We start from the raw sequence: 26,565 nt of genomic DNA, 5'->3' as shown, positions 1-26,565 counted from the left end.
GGAGATACAGGGTAATCAGGTTGTCCCACGTGAGGCTCACGGTCTTAATCCCCATTTTACAGATGAGGGAACTGAGGCACAGAGAAGTTAAGTGACTTGCCCACAGTCACACAGCTGACAAGTGGCAGAGCCGGGAGTCAAACTCATGACCTCTGACTCCGAAGCCCAGGCTCTTTTCCACTGAGCCACCACTGACCACCCTGTCCATATGAAACAGTCCCTTCCTGTGCTGTCCCATTTGCCGCCTACTGGAGCTAGCATTATTTTCAGTTTTGCCTTGAATCACATTCTTCTAGAAATTGCTGCTCTAAAATTGTCCCTCCACTCCTGACTGCTTATCCTTTGCCTGTCTTTCAGCTGCTGCTGTTTCCCAGCTGTCCACAGCTATTGGTTCAGGTTGTGCTCCATGACATGTTCTACCCTCTTTGCTTACAGTTCTCCTAACTTTGACTTACTACCTAGCAGCTGTTTGTGTTCATCTGGTCCCTTTACACCTCATCTAGAGAATATGTGAGAACACAAGCATTGCTTCAGTGCTGGTGGCCAAACTGTGTTCGAGGTCCTAAATATTTGTGACGGTATCTTGCCATCTTCTGTTCAATAAGGCACCCAAGTGTCACTGATAAAACCTTTCGGTCAGATATGAGATATGACCAGAAGTTTGGACTCCATATTGCCTCTGGATTAAGCTTAGTCCAAAGCTTGATGTTCCATCGATGCCAGATTCAGTTAGCCAGTAGATTCTTTGGCAAACTTCCTTGGTTTCTTTGATTTTCTTTTTCTCCGGTTGTCTATGCATTATTGGCTAACCTGCTGCATGCATGGGCATTTTTCTTGGTGATCCTAACATAAATCTGAGGTTGTAAGTTCACTGTGTGCAAGGAACATGTCTACCAACTCTGCTATATTGGAGTTATACAGTTATACAGTCCAATATATTGGACTCTCCCAAGCACTTAGTGCAGTTCTCTGCACACAGTAAACTTTCTGCACTCTCCCAAGCACTTAGAACAGTATTCTGCACACTGTAAGTGGTCAATAAATATGATTTTGAAAGAATGAATGAATGAATGATTTCCAGGGAGATTTAAATCATGTCCCCTATCAGTCCTCGCCATTTCAGCTTACACTTAAATGGGCTCTTCCCTATCACTCCAGTCATCTCAGTTCTCCTTCTATGTCTCTTCTCCACATCTACTAGGTTCTTCCTAAGATGGGATCCACGTGGTATTTCAGCTATAGGCTTACAGCGGTCTTACCTAGTGCAAAACTGCCTTGTTTTTCTATTCCTCCAAGCAGTTTTATTGCCTGCCTCCTGCCTCATACTGAATCAATTTTTTTCAGCATCTCTAACAAGGATACAGAGGATGAACTATACTGTGTCTGTTACCACAGCTCTGGCTTTACTTTGTCAGTGATGAGGACGAGGTAGGACAAGGCACTTACAACTCTGAAACAACCAGCCCTATGGCCTTATGCAGCCTTCTACAACACTGAAGAGTACGGATGGAATCCCCTTCACCAAAGACCAATGAGGAATCTGGCTGAGACTGTGCTTTCAAATTCAACTTCTGCCTTGAGGAGATCCTTCAAAGCACAGAAAATCAGCCAAAATATGAAGGCATGTCCTTTGTTCTCGGTTTTAAAGGTATAACTACTGTAGTCACAGCTCTGAAAAATCGTAAAGCACTTGAACCTGATGACATCTACGAGAAAGGAGAGAATCCAATGCTAAGGTGTCTGCTTGAGTTCTTATGTAATATGTGGGACATTAAAGGAAAATCAGAGAACTTTAAAGCTGCCATCTCTGTCACCATTTTCAAGAAGAAAAGTGAGTGCTTACTGGGGAAACTCCCCCAACATCTCACTGTTTTCTGTGGCCAGTGTAGCTCTGGACATGGCTAAGTGCATAGACTACGGGCTTGGGAATCGGAAGATTGTGGGTTCTAATCCTAGGTCCACCACTTGTCTATTGTGTGACTTTGGGCAAGTCACTTAACTTCTATGGGCCTCATTTACCTCATCTGTAAAATGGGGATTTAGTCGGTGAGTCCTATGTGGGACAGGGACTGTGTTTGGCACATAGTAAGTTCTTAACAAGTACCATTATTATTATTATTATTAATAACTGTGATATTTGATGAGAGTTTTCTATGTGTCAAGCACTATATTATGCACTGGAGTTCATATAAGATAATCAGATCTGATGCAGTCCCTGTCCCACATAGGACTCACCGTCAAGGAAAATCTCTCTTGGACAGGCTACGGAATTGCAATTTTGGGTCCATACCAAAATGCAGTCCAGCAAATGTGATCTTTGCAGCATGACAGAAAAAATGAGAGGTGTGAGAAGCAATCTTCTGAGAACTACACTGTAATTATAGATTTTGTACAGACATTGAGTGTCAGCAACAGCTCAGGGCTCTGGCAACTATTAAGCAAATTTATCTGCCTTGAGAACATCACCCTTAAGCTACACCATGATTCATTTCTTCAGTGGTACCTACTGCACACCTATTTTCACAGCACTCTGTACTAGGCTCTTGGGAGAGTATGGTCAATATATGGAATGGTCAATTAGTTGGAGCTGAAGATTCCCCATCTTACTCAACATTTTAACTGTGTAGAGCTTGCAGTAAGATAAATAGTGTCACCCTAATAATCATTCATTCATGTAATCATATTTATTTAACGCTTACTTTGGGTAGAGCACTGTACCAAACACTTGGGAGAGTATACTATAACAATAAATAGACACATTCCCTGCCCTCAACAAGCTTACAGCCTACAATACCACGTGTGAGGATGTGACAAAAAATGGGGAAGACTGCTCTTTCCATCCCCCAGGAAATTCTATCAACTCAACAGGCCACAAGCATCATCCAGAATCTCCTAAAACAGTCATCCGGGAAGTGCTACGTTTGGATATGTGCGCTCATGAAGCGTATATCCAAAAGACAGGTGTTGATAAATACCTTTCCAGTCCTCAGAGTGCTATGGACTTGGCAATAAATCTGAAGAAAACCAAGGCAGTGCATCAGTGTACCCGGAGGAAGTCCTATACTGTTACCCAACATTCTCACTGGCATCTCAGAACTTAATGTGATAATTTGGTAGTATTTATCAAGACCCTGCTGTGGACAGATCACTGCCCTGACCACTTGGGAGAATACAGTGGAATTAGTAGACACTATCCCAACCCTCAAGTAGTTTATGACTTATTTACAGTCCCGAAAATAATGTACAGATAGGAGGAAGAAGGAAAAGGGGATATGTACATGAGTTAGTGCTTCAGTAATAGGGTATGTAAGATGTATACATTAGTGCCACGACAAGTCGTAAGAACCCAAGTGTTCAGGTGGCACCAAGTGGCAGTTGGGGGATATAACCTGGGGAGACCAGGGAAGGCTTCCTGGAGGAGGTTAACCTGTAAGCCCATGGTGAACAGGGAATGTATCTGTTATATTGTTATACTGTACTCTCCCCACTGCTGAGGACCATGCTCTGCAAACAGTAAGTACTCAATAAAGGTGATCGATCAATTGATTGAGATGTGATTTCTAGAGGGCTTTTAAGATGGCGGGAACCGTGGTTGTTGGGGAGGGGGAGGGGAGAGAAAAAGGAGAAGTGAATTCCAGGCATGGGGAAGATCATGAATGAGTAGTCGACGTGAGAGAGAAGATATAAAGCCCAGTGTGTGCAACCTATGCAGGAGAGATAATAAAGGAGAAAACCCATACCAGATTGACTTTGCAGAGTTGGTGAAAATAGGGCACTAAGTTTCATTTGAAGCACTAAGTCAAAGCTCCATAAAGCTGTAATTGTTGCCAGCCTTTTATATGACGGGGAGACCCGCTGGATAAATTTTATCTATTGTGCTTGACTTGTGATTTGTATTTTCCTGGAAATCTATCTTCATGTGAGAGATTCTTATACTTAGAAGTTGCTCATTTCTCATTAGCTCCTCTAAGAACCACGATATGGAGAGAAGGAGGAAAGATATATGAAAGGAGGTGACATTGAAATAGGATGCAAAATGTGGGCAGGAAATATGCCTACGAACTCTGTTACATTGTACTCTCCCAAGCGCTTAGTACAGTGCTCTGCGCACAGTAAATGCTCGATAAGTACAATCGCTTGATTTTCTGGTCTTTATAGAACTTCTGTGGCCTTATTGTGATAGTTCAAAGCAATCTGCAAATCTTCCAGAAAGTCCAACTGACAGTGCTGTCTACAGGTAGTGTTTCAGAAAAGGCTGCGTTAGCAGTGAAAGGACTCTGTTTGGAGTCAGTCCTGCCGCATCCAGAACCTTCCATAAATCTAAATAAATAAATAATCTATTAAGTCTGTGGGTTCCCTGACAGTAATAACAGTAATCTGGATTTATCAGGCACTCCTTCCTGTTCATCTTCACTGCATCAATTGACTCCGGGCTTGAATGAAATGATAAACTTCTATTCTGTCTTCCAGGATGACAGGCCTCAGTTATAAAATCAAACCGCTACTGCATACTTTTTCTTTCAAGCTCAGGCAGCCTATCTCTTACCACCAAAGGTAACAAAGACATTAGCAGTCACTATGAAAATCAAGGCCAGGAGATTTTCTCTGCCTGTGTCTGAAGTCTACATTGAAGAAGGTGAACGCACATCCTGCTGTCAATAGGCAAATTATAGTGCTGAAATATTGTTCAGCAAAGGCATGAGTTGGAAGTCAAAGTACCTGACATGTGGAAGGAAATGAGAAAAAGCCCTCAATTTTTATCACAAATCGTATTCTTATCCCTTCTCTCTCTCTCTCTCTCTTTCTCTCATCTGTATCTCTCTGCTCTGCTACTTTCCCCGTCCTTCTTTCCTTAGTCACCATTTCTCCTTTCTGTCCATTCAAATCTCTCTTTTTCTCTTTTTCTCCTAGATTTCGATCCTTCACTAGTTCTGAACTGAAGCTCCTTCTGTCTCAAAGTCATTTTTACTTAGGAGCTAAGGTTGAATTTAAAGCACCCTCTCTTAAGTGAAGGTCAATGGTTTATCCATTATAGCTCCCAACCCCAAATTATTTTTGCAATTAGTTATATTTATATCTGTTTTTATAGTATAAAAGAATAAAGAAATGATAGTCAGCAGTTTCAAGAAATAAAAGTTAAAGGTGTCCTATCATTTAAGATGATATATCCCATTAGAAAGGAAACTTAAAAGCTGGCATATGCAATCTAAAATTAAATACAGATTTTGAATTTCAGGCTGTGAAGCTAAAAAGATCAAAGGAAACTCTTTACAGTTCTTTGGAATTTGGTATAATACTTCCCGGGAGGTCATTTACTTCCATAATTTAGTCTGACTTATTTTGGCTTCAGATCCATTAAAAGTGTGTCGCAAAAGGAGGGTCTCTCTCTACTTTAATTTTAAACAGCCACCTGTCAGTAAAAAAGAAAGGTGCCTGGAAGAGGATGATCTGCACAGTGCTAATAGCTTTCGAATCTTTTGACTTTTTGAGGCTGACAGGGAAAAGAAACTTATCTTGAAATGTCTATTTTAACCCATTCAGTCGAGGGGGCTGTGCTGTACTAATTCAGTGCAGTCGCTCTGTAAATGCACACTCCACATCCGGTGACATCCAAGGCCATCATTCTCCAGACTGCGATAAATGGTTTCTGATGAAGAGGGGAAGAGGCAGGATAGGGCTCTGTTAAGAAGGTGGCTAAGAAGATCATGTAACTGAAAGAAGGGAAAGGAGAAGATGCCTTTCTGAGTGGTTTTTCTCTGGGGTTTTGTGATTTGGCATACTTCTGACTTGTGATAGAAGCCTTCGTTTCAATCTCATTTCTATATTCTGTGTCTCTTTCTCACTCGTTAGCATCACTGACTAAGCACTTACTGAGTGCTGAGCACTGTACCTGATGCTCAAGGAACATGCAGTTCTTTCAACCAGGATTTTTTGCTTGTAGCACGTAGGTTTTTGAGGTCTGCCTACTCCAATGACCTATTTTGGTTACTCAGTTCAAAGTTGATGTTTTGCATTGTTGAACTTTAAATTGCTCTAAATCAGACTTTGTCAAGTATTATTCTTGTACATGTTGTCCTCTCCAACTTGGATTGTGAGCCTCTTGTGGAACAGGGACCATGTGTGAACTGATTTTATTGTAATAACAATAATAATAATAATAATTGTGGTATCTGTTAAGTGCTTACTATGTTCCAGGCACTGTACTAAATGCTGGAGTGGATATAAGCAAATCAGGTTGGACACAGTCCCTGTTCCATAGGGGTTCACAGTCTTAACCCCCATTTTACAGATGAGGACACTGAGGCACAGAGAAGTGAAGTGAGTTGTCCAAGGTCACACAGCAGACAAGAGGTAGAGCCGGGTTTAGAACCTAGATCCTTCTCACTCCCAGGCACGTGCTCTATCCACTAGGCCCCACCCCAGTGCTTAGTCAAAGAGTTGTAAATGCTTAATAAATGTTAGTAATAATGAGAATAATAAAAGAAATGGCCACTTTCCTCGAGGAGCACCAAATCTAATGGATATCTTTCTCTGGAACCTGCAGGAGACAAGAAACTGTGACCTCATAAAAGTTCAGGAAGAGCCAGAATTGAGACTCCCCATACCAAGCCCTGAACCTCCTAGGACAGTACTGCTCTAGCTTCAAAAGAACCTTCGAGGCCAGCCCTGTGTTGTTTAATCGTGCATAAATATTCTCACTGAAAAAGCCTATTTTTCTGTACTGACATTTCCTTCGCCCAGACAGATTTAAATTAAAACGTTTTTCATCTTTAACCAATCTTGAATTGGAGCAACCACAAAAATGCTCAGGAAATCTGTGACATGCAAGGTCAGCCCCATGGGGATTCATAACCTCAAAATCTTTGGAATCGTGGCCCACAGACCAGCTCGCTTGGACTCTAGGTTGGACTGAAAGGGAGAGCCAAATCTAGAATCGAAGGCCTTTTATGGACAATGACCTCGCTACCCTCCTGCCTCCCTATAGTATTCACAACTGGAAACCAAAGAAATAGACGTTTACACTTGGCATTTTGACACTTCTCTTCCTCATTCTCACTGCCAAAAGTACAAAGGATTGATATGAAAATGGAAAGGATCAGCAGAACTTTTTGACAGCTGAAAAGGATTCATTTAGTGTTTGTTGTAGGAAAGGATGACATATTAATTGGTCCCTATCCATTTTTATTTTAAATGTTTAGGAAAAGTTAAAATTCCAGCTAGGGTAAATGTAAGTGGCATTATTCATGGGGATTCCTATTGGAGAATTTTCAGGTTTATGAATGTTTTGCAACGTGATACAAGTCTGACTGAGGTAGGTGAATACCACAGCAGGTTGGCCAATTGTTGTCATTTGGTCTTCCAATTTCTTCCTTATGGTTAAGGGTTTAGAGGCTGCCTTTTGCTTCCCTTATGATTTCATACTATAACTTCAGTGGTTAACTTCAGTACTATACCTTCTAAAACAGACCCCCAAATTGTTGTATTTCTGTCAGCTAATTTTCAGTAAATTGAAATGCAGAGTAAATACATTAGAGGCAACAGTAAATGACTTAGGGGCTTCAGACAACTATTAAATCCAATTCCACTCTTTGAAAAAAATCCTGGGCATTTTGCATTTGGATCATTCATAGAGGTGTGAAATTTGGCCAGACCGTTTGCTAAGTGGTAGTGATGGTGATGGAGGGGTGGAGGTGGGGGGTGGAGGTGGAAGGGTGCATCAGTGTTGCTATAATAATTCTATCTGAATATGCACGACTTAGTTTTTCAAGTCATCAGTTAATTTATTCTCAAAAACTCTCTTTCAGGGATGGTTTTATAGAAGGCTCCAGATGGGCCACATAGTGTCTTCTGGAGCCAAAGAGCTAATTGTGTTTTAACATTATACAAGAGAGAAATCTTATATTCTAGAATTTATTCAATTGGGTTTTGATGGTTCATTCTGTCTATCATTACAGATACTCTAAATTTGGGTTCTCCAAAATATCAAATCCTTGTATTTAATACAGTTTTGTGTGGAACTGCAGCTTTTTCGTGGTCCACTGAACATATCTACATGGGATGTATCTTTAAGCTGCTGTGGGGAATATTCAGGCATCTTGTTTGAGTCCTCTCTGTTGTGCCTTGAGCATGGGACTCGATACAACATGGGTCCTACTGAAATACTGCCACTTTTCATGTATGCATATTAAGGAAGTGCTGAGATCAAGGTGATCTGACCAAAAATCCTAACTGAAAAAAGGAAAAAAAATTTACATCTGCATGCCAGTTATCTCAGGATATGATAGGTCACCTACCTGTGTCCTAGAATTCATACCATGAAGTAGCACAATCACAGAGAAAAGAAACATAATATTACTACTGAGCTGAAAATATTCAACCATTATTCAATCCAAGAACATTTATCAGGGGGACCAATTTGTGAATGACTTAAACAAGGAGAGGTTAAGAAGGACTCAGCGTGAGATGGATGAAGGCGGCCTAATGAGCAAGAGGATCTAGAAGGCCAACAAAGCAGTCAACACCTGGCTCCTCGGAGGCACACCTGAATACAATCCTATCATTCAAGCTGAGGCAGGTAAGTTTTTATCAACAAATGAATGAAAGTGCCAGCTTCCAAGTACAGTTTAAGCCAGCAGAGGATGGTTGGGTTCCTTGTCAGCAGGACACATTTGTAGCTGTCTCAGCCAGCACAATGGAAATCTCCCTGTCACTGCTAGCTGTCACCCAAGTAAATCATTTTAAAATTTATTTTCCTTTACTCGTTCCACTCTCCTCATGCTTACTGTCCACATTTACCCTGCCTGTTCTTAAAACTGTGTCCCAGCAGCCCTCTTACCCCTGATATATTAGCCCCTGCAGGCCATAAACTCTCTCCTCTCCCTGTCCCCTCAACCTTAAAAAAAACACAAAATACTTGTTGTAACTTCCATGTGTCTGCCTAAGGTTCCTTTCTAGCCCTCATGTTCCGGGTTCCCGAAAGCCACAGAGGCAGCAGAATGCCCTGGGAGGGCTCAGAGGACCTTCTCCGTGCCCCTGCCTTAGTCCCACCTCAATAATCACAAGGTTCTGGATCCCCAGGTGGTATGGACTGTTGCTTAAATGAGCAGCACTGATTAGGGTGAGACAGGTTTTAAAAAGTACATGGGGTTTCAGCACGACATTTTATAAGTTTCCTTCAGGGGAGAAACAGCATGGCCTATTCATTCAGTCAGTCAGTCAGTCGTATTTATTGAGTGCTTATTATGTGCAGAGCACTGTACTAAGCGTTTGGAATGTACAATTCAGCAACAGAGACAATCCCTACCCAATAACGGGCTCACAGCCTAGGGGATAGAGCATGGCCCTGGGAGTCAGAAGGCCCTGGGTTCTAGTCCTGACACCGCCACTTCACTTCTTTGAGCAAGGCACCTCACTTCTCTGGGCCTCAGTTACCTCATCTGTCAAAATGGAAATTAAAACCCATGAGCCCCATGCGGGACAGGGACTATGTCCAATCTCATTACCTTCTGTCTACCCCAGTGCTTAGAACAGTGCCAGGCACATAGTAAGCACTTAAACACCATGGAAAAAAAAGGAGAGGAAAGATTTGGAGATGATCCAGCCACTACATTGTTTTCAGATGTACTAGAGATTTTGTTTACAAATGTCTCCACTGCAGCAATCACCAGTAATTATTTTGTGTTCAAGGCTCTGTATTTAGTACTGGGGAGGGTACCACAGAGATTGTAGATATGGTCTCTGCCTTCAAGAAGTATTAATCTAGTAGTCGAGTAGTGTAAAATAATTTTCAGACAAGGTGAATGCTTAAATGATGGGTACGGAAGATATGCACACTAAGCGCTTTAGGCAGTTGAGAATACACCAATGTAGAATGTACAATTCAGCCTAAAGTTGCAGATGGGTGCAAAAGAGGGGTATAATCAGGGGAGAACGGACAATCAAGAAAGACCTGATGGAGGCCTCTAGACTGTAAACTCAATGTGGGCAGGGAACGTGTCTACCAACTCTATTATATTGATCTCTTTCAAGTGCTTAGTACGGTGCTCTGTACAAGCATTCAATAAATGCGATTGATTGATTGTTTGGAGGAGATGTGATTTGAAGATAGGGAGAACTCTCTTTCATCAGATTTGAAGTTGGAGGAAGTTCCAGACCTGAGAAAGCACGCGAGCAAGAGGTAGACGGTGGGAGAGGTGTGAGGAGGATAAGCTGGGATAGAGGGGGAGAAGAGAGTGGATAGGTGAAAGGGAGAGAACTGATCAAATACCTTAAAACTAATGGCCAGAGTTTCTGCTTGAGGTGGAAGGGAATGGGGAACCTTTGGAGTTTATGAGGAGCATGGAGATTTAACGACATTTTAGGAAAATGAACCAGGCAGCAGAATGAAGTGTGAACTGGAGAGGAAAGAGTGGAGACAGGAAGGTCAGTGAAGAGGCTGAAATCCCATTCTGACTACTTTAAGTGCCTGGATCAAAGTGCTGGCCTCTTGGATGGAGAGCAAGGGGCAGATATATGGCATAGTACTTTCAAATGTAACTAGAAAACACATAGATGATAAGAACCAAGAGGGATGACTGTCTTTACCACGTGGACGGTCCTAGCAGGCACCGTCCATTATCAGAAAATTTTGGAAGATTGTTTTAGCATGGGCCCATTCTGTGTGTCAGAAAGCACCTGAGACGGAGGAAACCACCAAGAGAGTGTATTGCCGCTTGACCATTGCCCTGCACATCCCCTTGCCAGGGATGTTGCTGCTCTAGGTTGGGGAAATCAAATGTATTCATCTGCCTGAAAACAGCTCGGAAATTCAAGTCCTTGATCAAGAAATCATGTCGGCATTCAAACGTAACTCCAGAAACGAAGTGATCAAGAGTCCAGGGCGCAGTGAGGATGACATGTCAGCTTGCCTGAAGAAACTCACTGTGTAATAGGGAAAACCTGACAAGAAGTGCCAATCAGCAATATCAAAAACTCCCGGAGGCCCTTGCGGTTGCCGTATTTGAGATGGAAACCAGCAGCAGAGACAGTGGGGAGTGTGAAGCCCTTGGGGAAGAACAACATAATCGTGAGAATTGAGCCGTAGACAATTTCGGACTCGGCGGAGTGGACCTAAATAATGCCTGATCCCCTCCTGAAGCTGACTCGAATGGGTGGGTGAAGTGTTCAGTTGAGAACGCCAAACAAACCTCGATCCTGAGACTTTGGAATTGGGAATCTACCCTGGGGAATTGATCCTAGAGTTAGTGATTTTCACATTGTCACCTGTACCCTCTCGTGCCTGCCAGTTACGTTCCCACGGGGCAGGGTGCAGAGTGAGTAAGTGGACGGGGGCATAGCACACCGTGAGGCTCGTGCTGAACTCCATACACACAAGATGCATTTGCGGGCAAAAGGACCACAGCCAATGCCAGCACCATGCTGTAGCCCCATAACCTGGCAGGTGGTGGCACAGAATTCAGTCTGGTAAATGTCGATGCACGGCTGAATATCAACCACCAAAAAACAAGCCTGGGGTGAGGGAATAATTAACCTGACAAACACCTCACTGACCAGCAAGCGATGAAGACCTTTCAGAGGTGAATGAGCTTTAAAGCCTAAACTGAAGTCATGTCCCATAATGCAATTCTGTCCTCCTCAATTAAGAAGAATCACCGAGATGGTTGGAAGCCAGGGAAAAGTCAACGGCCCCAGATTTGGGAAGGTTTTTTCCACCATCATAGTTAGGGAGTTACATGTCACTAATTTGAATTGATTCATTCATTCATTCGATCATATTTATGATTGTTTTTAATTTATTTGAACATTCTTCTTGTGTGGTTTCCTTAAAATGGAGCCTGAGGATTTTGTGATTATAATGCCAAACTAAATTGGTTTAATGCATCTCTAGGTTTTAGTCCATTAGATTGTAAGCTCTTTCTCGGGAGGGAACCTGTTTTCTGTTTCTGTTGTGTTTTGCCCAGAACTTAGTAGGCCTATGAACTCAGAAGGCACTCAGTAAATATCATTATTACTACTGCTACTCAACTATCAGAAGCTTCTGGAATCCTTCAGTGGTACTTCCCATTAAAAAAAAGACATGGAGGCCTTATTTTATCTTGAATGTTTGATTGCACTGGTCATTTCAAGGGTCCTGGGAGGAAAGAGTTGATTTAATTTAAGCTTTTCAATCTGACAAGCCAGTGTTGGTTACATATTCCTTTTCTTACTGTGAACAACTTTTTAGTGCCTTCCTTTCCCAGATAGATTTTTTCCCCCTCTAAACTGTTTGAAGAACTAAAACGGAGAGTTGAAACAATGTGACTTCAATGGGATACAAAGCTCGCAAACACTGTAAGATTGAGAAATTTCAATGCCGAGGTTGTATTGGTAGTTTATGGTATAGAGGAATAAAATGCTTGCCCAGAAGATCTACATATTCTACATGTTCTTCTGTGCTTAAAAAGTGACATAGCTAGAGAAGGACCCCCCTGCTTTTTAATGTCAAGGCTAAACCTTTTGCAAAGTACAGGGATGATAATGTGAGAAGAGAAGTAGAGAAAACAGAGTTGTGACTCCTGGGGATTGCTGCTGCTCACGGTGTACTAAACTAGAATCCCTGCTCACCTGACTCAGTGTTACGACACAGACATTCCTGTTGAACCTAGAAATGGTGACGAGGAGAATGACCTTACTGTAATTATACAAAAGACTGCTTTTTCTTAAAGGTCTGGTGTTTCAGTTACACATCATTTTGGTGATCTACTTGAATGACCTGTAGTGTTTGGTAGATTTATACAGTTGGATATCTAAATACTTCAATAAACAGCTGAATCTTTGAGGGCTTGTCTAAACAAATCCTCTGGAGAATTGATGTACGGTTTAAACAGGTGGAAGAAAGATGACAAACACTTAAAAAAAAGGCAAACCTTCTACAGAATAGGCCACATCTAATTAAGATGTAAAGATGTCCAGGAAAACTAAAACAGAAAATTGACCTAATAAAATAATTTAAAGTGAAGACATTATCTGGTGCAAATTAAAATATAATTCATAAAAGGGTAGCATATTAACGAATATGAAATGACTGGTATCCTTACAGGAGTCAAAAATATCCACATTTCTTAAACCATATTTTAGTTGCTTCCTCTCCAAGATCTTGGGACAGTTAATTCTAGGATGTTGACACCCCTCCTCTCACTGCACTAGTTCCATCTCTCCATGGAAACAGAAAATGCCTGAAGCTGGCAAAGCAACTAAAGATCTCAGTCCCCAGGCCAGGCTAATTGGCAGTTTGGGGGGGGTCTCTGTATCCTCTCACCCTCTCTCCACCTGTCCATCATGTTTACACCCAAGACTCCACCCCAGCCATAGCAGTATCTGAGCCTCTCTTCTCCACAGGAGAGGAAGGCGGATGAAGCCAAAATAGTGATAATGATAAAAATCGTAATAATGATATTTGTTAAGCTGTGCCCAAAACTGTACTAAGTGCTGGGGTAGTACAAGATAGCTAGGTTGGCAATAGCCCCCTTCCCCAAGCGGCTGACCGTCTAATGGGTGAGAAGAGGTATTAGCAGGTATCAGTGGAAAGAGCAAGGGCCTAGGAGTCAGAGGACCTCGGTTCTAATCCTGACTCTGCCACTTCCCTGCTGTGTGATGTTGGGCAAGTCACTTAACTTTCTGTGCCTCAGTTTCCTTATATATACATGGGAATTAAATACCAGTTCCCTCAATGGTATTGATTACTACCATACCTACGAGAGGTACTCTGAGCCTTCACCATCATTTGCAGAGCTTTGTTGATGCTTAAAATTAGTTTTGCCTACCATAGATTCAGGACAAAGGATGAAATCAATCAGTCAGTGATATTTGAGGGCTTTCTGTGTGCAGAGCACTGTACTAAATACTTGGGAACTACCTAAATACATTCCTTGCCTTCAAGGGGCTTACTGTCTGGTGTTGGAAACGGACATTAGTATAAATTACAGATATGTACATAGGTGTTGTGGGGCTAGCAGTGGGGTGATCTCAAGTGCTTAAAGGGGATTTTATTTTGTTAATGAGATGTATGTCACCCTGATTCTATTTATTTGCTATTGCTTTAATGAGATGTTCTTCCCCTTGATTCTATTTATTGCCATTGTTCTTGTCTGTCTCCCCCGATTAAACTGTAAGCCCATCAAAGGGCAGGGACTGTCTCTATCTGTTACCGATTTGTACATTCCAAGCGCTTAGTACAGTGCTCTGCACATAGTAAGCGCTCAATAAATACTATTGAATGAATGAGTGAATGAATGACAGATTCATGTGCTTACATGATGCAGAAGGGAGAGGGATGGGGGAAAAGGGTTTAATTGGGTATGGCCTCTTGGAGGAGATATGATTTTAATAAGGTCTTTTGTCCAACATGGAGCTCACAATATTAATCCCTATTTTACAGATGAGGAACTGAGACACAGAGAAGATAAGTGACTTGCCTAAGGTCACACAGCAGACAAGTGGCAGAACCAGAATTAGAACGCAGGTCCTTCCAACTCCCAGGCCCATTCTCTATCCACTAGGCCACGCTGCTTCTCTGCTGCTGTGACGCTAGAACTGACGGGACTTGGTGACAAGGGGAGGACAGATTTTGCTTAGGAAAATGAGGAGTTCTGTTTTGGATATATTTAGTTTGTGATATTGGCAGACCATCCAGGTGGAGCTGTCCAGAAGGCAGGAGGGAATGTGAGACTGTAGAGGAATGAGGTCAGAGCTGGAGAGGCAAATTTGGAAATCTTCCGCATAGAGATGATAGTTGAAGTCATAGGAGTGAATGACTTCTCCAAGGGAGCGGGTAGAGATGGAGAATAGAAAGGGACTCAGAACTGAACCCTGAGGGACCCCCACTGAAAGAGGGTGGAGGCAGAGGAGAAGCCTGCAAAAGAGACTGAGAAGGAATGGTCAGAGAGACAGGATGAAATTAACAGAGAATAAGCCACCTTTCCAATCTCAAGTCAGGAGCTGGGTAAACATGGCTGCTTTGTTCCTCTGAATTCCAGTGCAATCCGACTGGTGACTAACACCTGAGATCGAACCAAATGTCCCCTAGTTTTTCTCTCCCCGATACTCAAACCAAAGGAGCTCAGAGTTTCACATTTATTCTGTCATCTGGCTGATTGCAATGCAATTACGCCTCTATTAAGAAAGAAAACAAAGACAAAGAATGTTTCATTTTAATGATCTCTGATGTTCCTCGAATTACTATTTACACTGAATGCTATGGCTGCCTGGCAAGAATTTCTCTTTTGCGCAAACAATCCTAAATTAAATTACATAAAAAAGAAGCTACACACTGACTCTCAGCAGTGTATTTTGACAAAACACTTTATCTCCCTAAATGACTTCAGATGCCGCAGTCAAAAGCCTTGACTGCAAATAATAGGTTCATAAAACCTATCTTTAAAATTTTACCTGACAGTAATGCCGTGCAAATATCTGCACTTCTAGTTCACCTTCTCCACTTGTTTACATCAGGATTTTAATAGAGTGGCTGTCACAATACAACAGCTAAAGGCCACAGTTTGATAAGTTGCTGTAAAAACAGACTGTTTCAAATGAGAATTTCCTTCTGAAATTCAGCCATCGTAAAAAAACGTGGTGGTGGTATGGTTAGAAACATTTTGAAGTGACATGGTTTCTTGGAGGACCTCACTAAGTCCTCTGGAGTTAAGTGACATTCTAACTAGGGATGACTTTGTAGGAAGTAACGCAGAGAATCAACATAGCCTAGTGGAAAGAGCACAGGATTGGGAATCAGAGGACGTGGGTTCATGTAATAATAATTACGGTATTTGTTAAGTGCTTACTATATGCATAGCACTGTTCTAAGCGCTGGGGTGGATACAGGGTAATCAGATTGTCCCACGTGGGGCTCACATTTTTTAATCCCCATTTTTACAGATGAGGTAACTGAAGCCCAGAAAAGTTAAGTGACTTGCCCAAGGTCACACAGCTGACAAGTGGCGGAGCCGGGATTAGAACCCACCGCCTCTGACTCCCAAGCCTGTGCTCTTTCCACTGAGCCACGCTGCTTCTCCCAGCTCCACTACTGGACAGCTGTGTGACCTTGGGCAGGTCACTTAACTTCACTGTGCTTCGGTTCCCTTGTCTGCAAAATTGGGGATTCAATACCCATTCTCCCACCTGATCATCTGGAATCTACCCTAGTGCTTGGTACGTAGTGAGTGCTTAAACACCACCATTAGTGTCATTATCTTTGTTGTTATTGTGGTGTTTGTTAAGGGTTTTCTCCAAATGCAGTACTAAGCACTGGGTAGGTACAAGTTAATCAGGTCTGACACAGTTCCTGCTCCACATGGGGCTTGCAGTCTAAGTAGGAGGGAGAATTGATCTGAGGTTGGCCCACTCTGGGAAAATTTATTCAAGAACTTTTCCCTTACCTGACCCCCGAATTACCATTATGAAACATAGCCTGTGGGTGAACCTAAGCAATTGCCATTTGGAATGGATGTAAGTAGTGGAAATTATGCAGCTCTGATCACAAATCTGCACCGGGATCATCGCTCACGTGACTGTGTGGCAGGTTAGAGAAGGGCTATTGTGAAACAATTCATTTCTAAGAAATGTTTCTTTTCAACCTTGTCTAATCTCATGATATTATTGCTCAACTCTCCATGGGCTACACAGTTTGCAATGCTAAGTTGCCTTTTTTTAAAAAAAAAGTTTTATTTAAGTTGATTTTGGAATCCCTTCACATTTTATTGAGTTTGGCAGATGTTTCAAGATTTCTAGTCTTCTGAAGGAAATGGGTAATGTTTTTAAAATGGAAATTGATCTGGAATTTTAATGGTATGAAATTAAATTCCTGCTTACTTTCTGTAATGAAATGAGCAGTACTTGGATTTATCAATGGTTTTAAAAATTGTTTAAAAATATATTTATCTCCTGGTTTTATTAGATTATTTGAGTTACAAATGCAGTATGAATTTGAATATGCCAGCGCTCTCATGACTCATATCAAGGTTTGAGCCTTGTCTTGTCATTTCAAATGTTACTTTGAAAACTCCCACTCACAATTTTGTCAAGCTATTTTTTTTTCACTCGACCTGTTCTTTTTTCAGGTAAACTTTTTTCTTGAGAAGCCTCCCAGAAATTAATCATGGGAAGAATTAGTCCTAAGTGACACATTCTTTATTAATTCGGTTTAAATGAAATCTTGACAAACTCTCTGAGAACTTTTTATAGGCTAGAAATCATAGCTTCTTTTACATCCCCCTTTCATTTTAAGTAAATTAAATTCTGTGTATTGTACCCTTCTGTTCATTTTACTTTATCTATGCTTATAATTTTGAAATGTGAAGGAAATTGGATTTAGGCTCGAAATGAGACAGTATCTGAGGGATTATGGGATTCCCCGTGATATTAAGGAACTCCTACTATATAAGCAGAGGGGTCACCAATCCAAATCATTGTTATTTCAGACTACCCTATGTCATATACTTATTCCAGATTTGTGCTGCCCTCTCGAAGTCATTAGAAAACACCTTTCTTAGTCAACATCAGACTCAGTGAATTCTGAAGATTGAGAAAAGGCACAAAAACCCCCTAAAATTAAGAAAATACCTTGTAGCCTGCTAAAGACATATCCTTCTTAACACTGCTGATGGTACGTTCAGAAAACATTTGGCTAAAGATTTTCCAACTAGTGTCAGCTTGCCCTACTATCTATGAAAGGTACATCCTTTATGCCAATTAGGTTTAGCGTGTTCAGAAAGGCTGGTGGAGGCCTCCAGTGCTGATTATTCCTTTTGACCTGCTGTCGCATGCTGGTGGCTGGGCCCCCTTGAGGGACGGACCTCAGGCCTGTAGAGCTAAGGACTGACAACACACTGAATAAAACAGTTAATATGAACCATCCTGCATCTGGAAATCCCTGAGAGGCAGCGTGGTCTAGTGGAAAGACCACGGCCCACGAGTCAGAGGACATGGGTTCTGATCCCAACTTTGCCATTTGCTCGCTGTGATCTTGGGCATGTCACTTAACTTCTCTATGCCTCCGTTTCCTCATCTGTAAAGTGGAGATTAACTAACCATTCTCTCTCCTATTTAGACTGTGAGCCCCAGATGGGGCAGGGACTGTGTCCGACCTGTTTATCTTGTACCTATCCAGTATGATGTTTCACACATAGTAAGCACTTAACAAATACCACAATTATTATTATCAAATACCTACAACCAAAAATTTTTATTGGTAGTAAACACAGAATGAAAAAGGTCTGCAAGGCTTTTTGGAAGACTGACAGCAGGGTATCGAATTTGATACCACCTTGATGTTCTAAAAAGCTACGGTGTTTTCCAGTCTCCTACGGGGCTGGAAGACCTGGACTCTACCAGAAGACACAACCAGCTTCTTGGTACTTTCACTAGCAACAGCTATGGGCTAAATTTAGCATCAATTGGCAGGAGAAGATGATCAACAAGTAGTACAGCAAAACCTTTCTGGGTCTTTCTGATTATACAAAAGGAATACTCAGCACCTCATCCAGCTCCTCTGTAATGCCCCCTTGAATGTTTCTTTTTCATATAATATTGGAGACATGGGGATGCTTTTTCATGGTATTTGTTAAGCAGTTACTGTGTGTCAAACACTGTCCTAAGCGCTGAGGTAGACACAAGTCAATCAGGCTGGATACAACCCTTGTCCCACATGGTGCTCACAATTTAAGTAGAGGGAGATCAGGTATTGCAGTCGAGGAAACCGAGGCATAGAGAAGTCAAGCAACTTGCCCAAGGACACCCAGCAGGCAAGTGGCAGAGTGAGGATTAGAACTCAGTTCCTTTGGTTCCCAGTCTTGTGCTTTATCCACTAGAACACTGATGCTTACATTGTTCTTTCCATATCACTCACTCTCTGTAAATCGTTTTTGTCTCACACCACTGGCTGCAGGTATGAAGACAAGGAATGTATGTCTGGCTATTGCTGGATTCTTCCTGATTCTTGGTACAGAGCCCAGTACTCAACAAATAGGATTGAATGATTGATTAACTCTTCCTCCTTTTACCTTATTTTCTCCCAGATCCTGACTTGCTGGCAATTTGGAAATGCATTTACTGAAGTGTTGAATTAAGTGTATCAACAGCATCATCTTAAAATACGAGGGACAAATCAATTTCTCTCTGTCCTCGCCTCGGTTTCACACTATGTTTATAACAGAAGACTCCCACTTGGAGAAGGTTCACGGGGATACTTTGACCCTTTATCTGGATGTATTATGTTTCATTACTTAAGTCTCTCCGCACTCCAATGAGGGACAAGTTGTTATACCAGTTTTTGGGGAGAAAGTTAAGCGTAATACTCACAACCCTACAGAAAGGCACAGTTATTAACAGGTCCCCGATTGCAGAGCCCCATTTTCATATTACCACCACCCCCCCACACACCCTCAGCCAGACAACGTTGCTGTTCCACATCTGATTCATACTTTATGAAACAGATTGCCAGATGTTTCAAGAGAGCAAAAGAAAATGTTGGGTATTGATTATTTTAAAAAATTGTAAACTGCATTAAATCTAGTTATTTTGGGTGATGACTCCTTGACCTTAATAGCCACCTGCTAATAATTTGTGTGATTCTAATTACACTTTCTCCCCTTTAAGTAGCTGACACACATGATTCAAGGTGTTTAGAAAGTTAATCGGGGTCCTGAATAATGATTTTGGAGGTCATATACGTGTCCGTTGGTACTTATTTTATTTATTAATTCTTAAATGAATATTCTTATGTTTGTGTAACTGATCACCTTGAACATTCAAAAATATCATTTACATTCAAAGAATGTTGCTGTGCTACACTACTAACCATAAGACTGAGGTCTATGGGGATGACTATGTAGAATATCATCCAGCTGCATATATTTGTACCCTAATTTTTAATCGCAGTACTGTAGGCAATCATCAGTTTGCTGACAACTATCTGCTTAGATGTCACTCACTTTTTCCACTTAGCTTGGTTCAAATTAAAATATTGACAGAAATAATTTTTGCATGGAAAGTGGAAAAGTTAATAGGGGTGTTGAAGCAAGATCAGTTTTTGCATTTATTGCCCATGACAATGCGCTGACAATTTTTAGCTTGCTTCCTCAGTCCAAAAATCAAAAATAAAGCAGAGGCTCAACCTGGTATAAGATGCAGTTCTTATGGTATTCCTGGAGATTCGGGAACTCAAGTACCAGTGGAAGCCTGGCTATATTTTCGTTACCCTATTTATTTTGTTAATGAATTGTACATCGCCTTGATTCTATTTAGTTGCCATTGTTTTTACGAGATGTTCTTCCCCTTGACGCTGTTTAGTGCCATTGTTCTTGTCTGTCCGTCTCCCCCGATTAGACTGTAAGCCCGTCAAACGGCAGGGACTGTCTCTATCTGTTGCTGACTTGTTCATCCCAAGCGCTTAGTACAGTGCTCTGCACATAGTAAGCGCTCAATAAATACTATTGAAAGAAAGAATGAATGAATAGTAGGCTGGTTTGTGCCCTTGGCATTGTAGGTTTGTTTTTTTTTCTAAAATAAAATTTGCTTTCTGTTTCCAGTGGATGTGCTAGTGTGTCCTTGAAAAGGAGAGTGTGGTGATGGGGTTGAGGGGAGGGGACAGAGATAGAGAGAACTGAAGAAAATGTACATTAAGAGCACATTTATAAATCTTTATAAGAACTGGGCACTTCTGCACTTTAAAGTTCACTTGAGAAGGCTTTCATTTTAACTTTTCCACCTTGGAGCTTATCTGCATCTGTTCTAGCAGAGATTTCAATTCTAAGCCAATCATCTTGGATTTTTCAGATGTACACATTTGGTGTTTGATTGGTTCATTTGAGGCAATAAAAATTTCAGAATCACCAAGGGGCTAAATTTAAGACAAAGGAGAAAGTAGGATGGATGGAAGGGCGTCTCCCACCGGAAAGATGGGTGCACCTCCGGCCTGACACATCAGGACTGAGAATCTGGACAGAGGAATAAGTTATAGTGCTAGTGGCTTGGGCAGTGCCCCTCATATTATCTCGTCCCTGCCAGTCGTGTTCCAGCTGGGGCCTGGTGGACAGATGAGAAAATGGGCAGGTGAGGGGTGTAGCATACTGCAGGTCCAGCAGGGATGAACTAGACACTCTGGACTTCTTCCTTGGCATTGCCACTCTGATGTATTATGGGCAACTCTAAGAAACAACCTAGGTGGAACAGTGATGGCATATCTATGTTACAGAGCAAGTGGCAGTGACAACCATAAAGATTAGGTGACGTGTTTTTTGCTAGTGGTCCCATCACTGTCCTACTTGAGCTCTTGCAAGCACGATCCCTTTATCTCCGATTGGTTCCCTTGCTCTGCTCCTGCTACTGCTTCCAGCCAGCTCTGGCTCAGACCCTTATTGACCAGGATGTCCTGTATCTGACTCGGTTTCCTTTACAGCTAAAATGCATATTCTTCAGAGAGAATATCCCTCTAGTCCCAAAGATAGAATCTGAGGGAAAATGTGTGAAGAACTCCTTTAGCAAGTGTGAATCCATTCCAAAAGCTTGATTTACTTCCAGATTTGAACAGCACCACACATCATTTTTTGTCTAGAACAGCCCCCTCTAAGTCCCAAGTTGTAAACCTTTTTGGTTTTTTACAAATTTTCTCTTGAATACAATTGGCAAGGCAGAGAGTAGGTGAAATGGCTAATTCAAGTGTGCTCCAATCTCAATCCAGAATCATTTAGAGGTGGCACTAAAATGTCTCAATCCCATCTAGATATTTGGGTTTATAAATATCCCTTGTTACACAAAGTTTACTCACCTCTCCTGGGAGGATTATGTAAATATGAAAGGTTTGTCTAAGTAATGATGAAGGAGAGGAGGAGACATGACCTCCATCAGCAAGCAGTGATGGGAATGAAGCTGATTTCCTGTGGGAAGTCTCACTAGAGAGCAGTTAAATCATTTGATTCCTCTTTGGTGTGCTGCATGCAAGTAGGGCTGGAAGGTCCAGAGCCCAGCCAAAGGCCTGGTGTTCTTCCCAGTTTCATTACCTCCCGTGTCTTGACTTTTGAAGAGGGCAAGAATTGAGAGGAGCTATTGTTTGGAGTGATTCAAGGTTGCATAATGAGCAGTAATCGAATGAAACTAGGAAAAGGAAAGTGCAAAGAACTGCAATATCCTAAGGGTTCATAGAAAGATAATGCAGCTTATTCAAGGGGAGATGTGGGTTCGACATTCTTGATTCTGAGAGCGATAAAGTACCAGAATTGGCTACTAAGAGAGCAGTTTGGGGATCTTTAAGAAAAGAAGAGATAGAATTCATTAATTCCCTGCCTGGAGGCCTGGGGCTGGCCTGGATGATCTTTCACAGTGCCTTATGGGAGTTGAGTAAAATCAGCCCATTTCTAGCAGGACTTTTCATGTTATAGCCCTGTTGTCCTGCCTAATCCTTTGCCCAGAACAGAGTAAGGCAGCATTATGTAATAGCATCTGTCTTATTCCTTTGAATCCACCCTTCAGGCTCTGGGTGGAAGCGAAGAGCTGGAAGCTGATGTTAAAACAGTTCCAATTCAACAGGCTTTAAAATCTTTTAGTCCATTATACAGAAGCTACTCTATCCCAATACTATGCTCTGGAAGAGTGTGCACCCAAGAAGAAAAGAACATTATTAGGAACTGCTCGGCAGAATCAGCACGGCTCCGTGAATCGATAAAGAAGATGGCGTTCATATGGCAGCTATTATCAGATCATTCTTTTTGACAACCAAGGATTTTAATCAATGATTCAAAGCTTAATATTGTCAATGAATTCAGCTGCTTAGATCACACACTGTCCAATAATGACTCAGTCAAGATGGTTGGCATGTCCTTTGTGAAGTGGATGGGCATAGTTGGTGGTAATGCAGGATTAAGCTTTAGAGCCCTACAGAGAACTGCAATATCTAATCAACACCTGGGCCTACCACAAATACAGCCTTCAATTTTTTGAATGGGTTCATCAGCACTATCTATATGATGTATCTAATACTGAATGGGAAGAGGGGGTCCCCAAAAGACACGACCTCGATGCAAATCTCAAGTGTTTAGTACAGCGCTCTGCACACAGTAAGCTTTCAACAAATTCCAATGATTGATCAGTTTAAAAGTCTTAAAGCAATGGTCATCACAACATGGCTTTGCTGGATGGAACACTTGAAGACAGCACAGAAAGACAGGATACCAAAGGCATGAGCATTATGGAGACCTGAAAAATGGAGAGAGCAATCAAGGAGACCGGCAGAAAAGTTTGAAAGATCCAGGGAAATGCACCCTCAGATGATGCGGTAAAGCTGAGGAATTTGAGAATCCAACAGTGGCACAGGCAGGAGTATCCTAGCATGAGGAAATGAGGATTAGACCGGCTGTTTTAGACCATGACAGCAAGAGGCAGAATCAAAAGGTGCACCAGGTACTTCAAATAACAATGCAATGACTCAGCAGAGGGTGCTCTTTGATTGGGGTTGTGTTGAAGGGGCTGTGATTTGCCTATCGATCTTTTCAATCACTGATGCCCAACCTGGATAAATTCTCAGGGATCATCTTTTAAAGCACAAAGTTCTGTCTGTCTCTTTCACACTCTGTTCCTTGATTTGGTTTTGAAAAGAGTTTAGTAGCCAGTGCTTCCCGCCCTCTTTCCCAACCCCAAAGTAGCCAATGCAGTCATCCCATATTTACTTCTTTCCTCCATTGGTGGATGTCCGTGGATTCCGTCAGTGACCTTCTCACATAGAAATATCTCATCCTGCCTATGAGGGAGCACTCTTGTTGTTTCATGTCAATTTGTTTAGCTATGCTGACTCACGCAAATAATAACTTACCTGTATTGTTGGCCTGAATTAAACTGAATGGGAAAGGAATCATTAAACTTCGAAGTTTGGAGAAGGGTACATTGCACATCGACCTAGGAAAATAATTCAGAGCATTTCCTAGATTTAAGCCCAGTCTTGGCTCATCACAGTGTTGTTTTTCTCTTTGTTGCCTCTTTAACCATAACAGAGCCAGTGGAGAAAGAAAAAATTCAGCCCATAATGCAGAGAAGATTGTCCGCAGTGTATTAATGGTGATATCCGTGATTCAGAGATAAAAAGTCTACTTGCACAACTGGACTAACAACACCTTCTAGTTCTTCGTGACTCATGCAAAAGTGAGTCTTACAGAAACCTGGGTTATGAGAAGCAGAGAAAGTTAAGGAGCAGAAATAACAGATGATGGGATGCTAACGTTGAAGAGTTCCGAGGCTACGCAGACCACAGTGAAATTAAGAACTTCTACACAAGAAGACATTTTATGGCTCGATATATGGCATCGTAACACTAGCCTTACCACAAAGAGGGAATCACAAAGAGATGGCAGCAATATCATCAACGCATCTTTTATTATAGGAGATGAGACCCTTCAAAACATAGAAAGAGTTCCAGCGTTCAAAGACATGGATCTGGTCCCAACTACTAAGAAGGCACCACAGCAGAGTGGTGAAAACATCACAAAGCACCTACAAAGCTTGTGAGTATTTCTCGGGATTTTTTAATAATGCACTGCTTAACCAGAACAACAGATTCGCTTTTTCTCTAAAAATAGGACATTCAAAAAATTTGGCTGCTCTTAATTCCTATTTACTGATTACTTACTCTGTGCAGAGCACTGTATTAAGTGCTTGGGAGAGTACAATATAATAGAGTTGGTAGACATGTTCCCTACCCACAAGAAACTTCCAGTCCAGAGCGGGGAATGTAATGGAGTTCGAAAAATGCCACCCCCAAGAAGGATTTGCATCATTTATAAACATCACTGAACTCGAGGATTAAGAATGAGAATAGAATGATGAGCTCCCATTATGAAACAGAGCTCCCAGATATAGTGGATGACATTTAGGATCTGAGATTTAATGGCAGAAGTCAAGATATTACTATTACCTAGAGTACTTGTGAGTGTTGTTTCCTAGCATACTTCCTTCTCGGGATTCATTGCTAAATCCCTCTTTCAGGCCCTGACAATGAGAGCTCAAGATAAAAGTTGCTATGTAAGTACCAAGAATTATTTGTGTCATATATGCCCTTGTTATAGCCCTCAAGGAGAGTGGATTAGTTACTTAGATAGTTCAAAGTGGTGAATTGAGTAGCAGGCGGAGAGAAGGGTTTTTTTTTTTTTTGCAGGACTAGTACGAACTGAAGGCAGCTCCAGGCTTTGAAGTTTATATACTGAAAGTCTTCAGTCAGCAGGGTTTAAAATGATTCACAAACTGTAACTGTACTTGTGTGCAAACACACTAGTATAGAATTCTGGACTGACATCTCTAAATACCGGATTGAACTCCTCGATTTATAATTTCACTACACTGGGTAGAAAGTCCAGCCTACAAAATATTAGCCCAGCATGTGCGTATATACGTGGTTAGGTGGATAAAACCTTAAGAAATATCATACCGGGTTAGACCTGAATCTTATCTAGCTCAGTATTTTGTCTCCCCCAGTGACACCAAAGAACGGCAGGATGGCTGTTCTCCTTGACATCCACGCTCTCGGCTAAGGATGTTGATGTCCTTGTAATAAGGACATCATAAATGCATAGTGCTCACCAGCCCACCCGATTTTTGCTGCATATAATCCTAAAGATTTGGATTCTAATTTTTATGTCATTTACATTACTATAACACATAATATACTATGGAACATATGTATCTGGAACACTCCTGAATCCTAGCAGAGCTGAAGGAGGCCAGGGCCAGAATAAGGGTACAGTGGCCTGGAACAGCCCTTTCGAAGCAATTATGGCTCTACTCTCCCTCCACATTTCCTCACAGACTCTTCCCAGATTAGCACCCGCTTTTCTATCAAACTAGGATTTTGTAATTTCATTATTATTTATTGAGTGCTTGTTGAGGGCAGAGAATTATACAAAATGCTTTCCACTTGCCAAGTTTCTTCACAGCTATGTGTGTATCTCTTTACGACTGGAGGCACATTTTTGTATTTGTCACTTGTTTTTACTGTTATGGCTTTGTGATTCTGCCCCTTATTTTTTAGCCCATATTTTTATGGTTCTGTCATGGCATGGGTTGACACCCTGCACTTTCCATTTCTACAGTTTTCTGGATAAATGGAAATCTATAAAGAAATAGAACTCCTTCTAATTCCAAGGCCAGCAGGGCAAAGGCAGGTTGTGTTTCCACAGAAAGGGGTATTTCCAGGTGACTGGGATTCCCGGAATTCTGTTATTTTTAAAATAAATATTATTCACTTGTCTACTCCATTAGATTGTAAGCTCCTAGAGGTGAGGGACCTTGCCTTCTATTTCATTTAGAAGTCATCACAACACAGACTCTGGTGTTCTGAAAACAGTAAGTGCACAATAAATGTTGTTGACACAGTGGAAAACAAAAACCATTGTTTTGAATAGAAAAATTCTTCATTTCAGGGAATTCCTCTGTCTCAACAATATCAATGTAAAATGGAGGGGTTGGTTTAGTCTCTCCAAAGACAAAGACCCAAGAAATGGTGTCCCCTTCTCTTCCTAGATGCTGAGCTACAAATAGAAGCACATGCCC

The sequence above is a fragment of the Ornithorhynchus anatinus genome, chromosome 9 (assembly GCF_004115215.2).
Source record: "Ornithorhynchus anatinus isolate Pmale09 chromosome 9, mOrnAna1.pri.v4, whole genome shotgun sequence".
NCBI lineage: Eukaryota > Metazoa > Chordata > Mammalia > Monotremata > Ornithorhynchidae > Ornithorhynchus > Ornithorhynchus anatinus.
The sequence above is the reverse complement of the archived record's forward strand: the minus strand, read 5'-3'. Positions refer to the sequence as shown.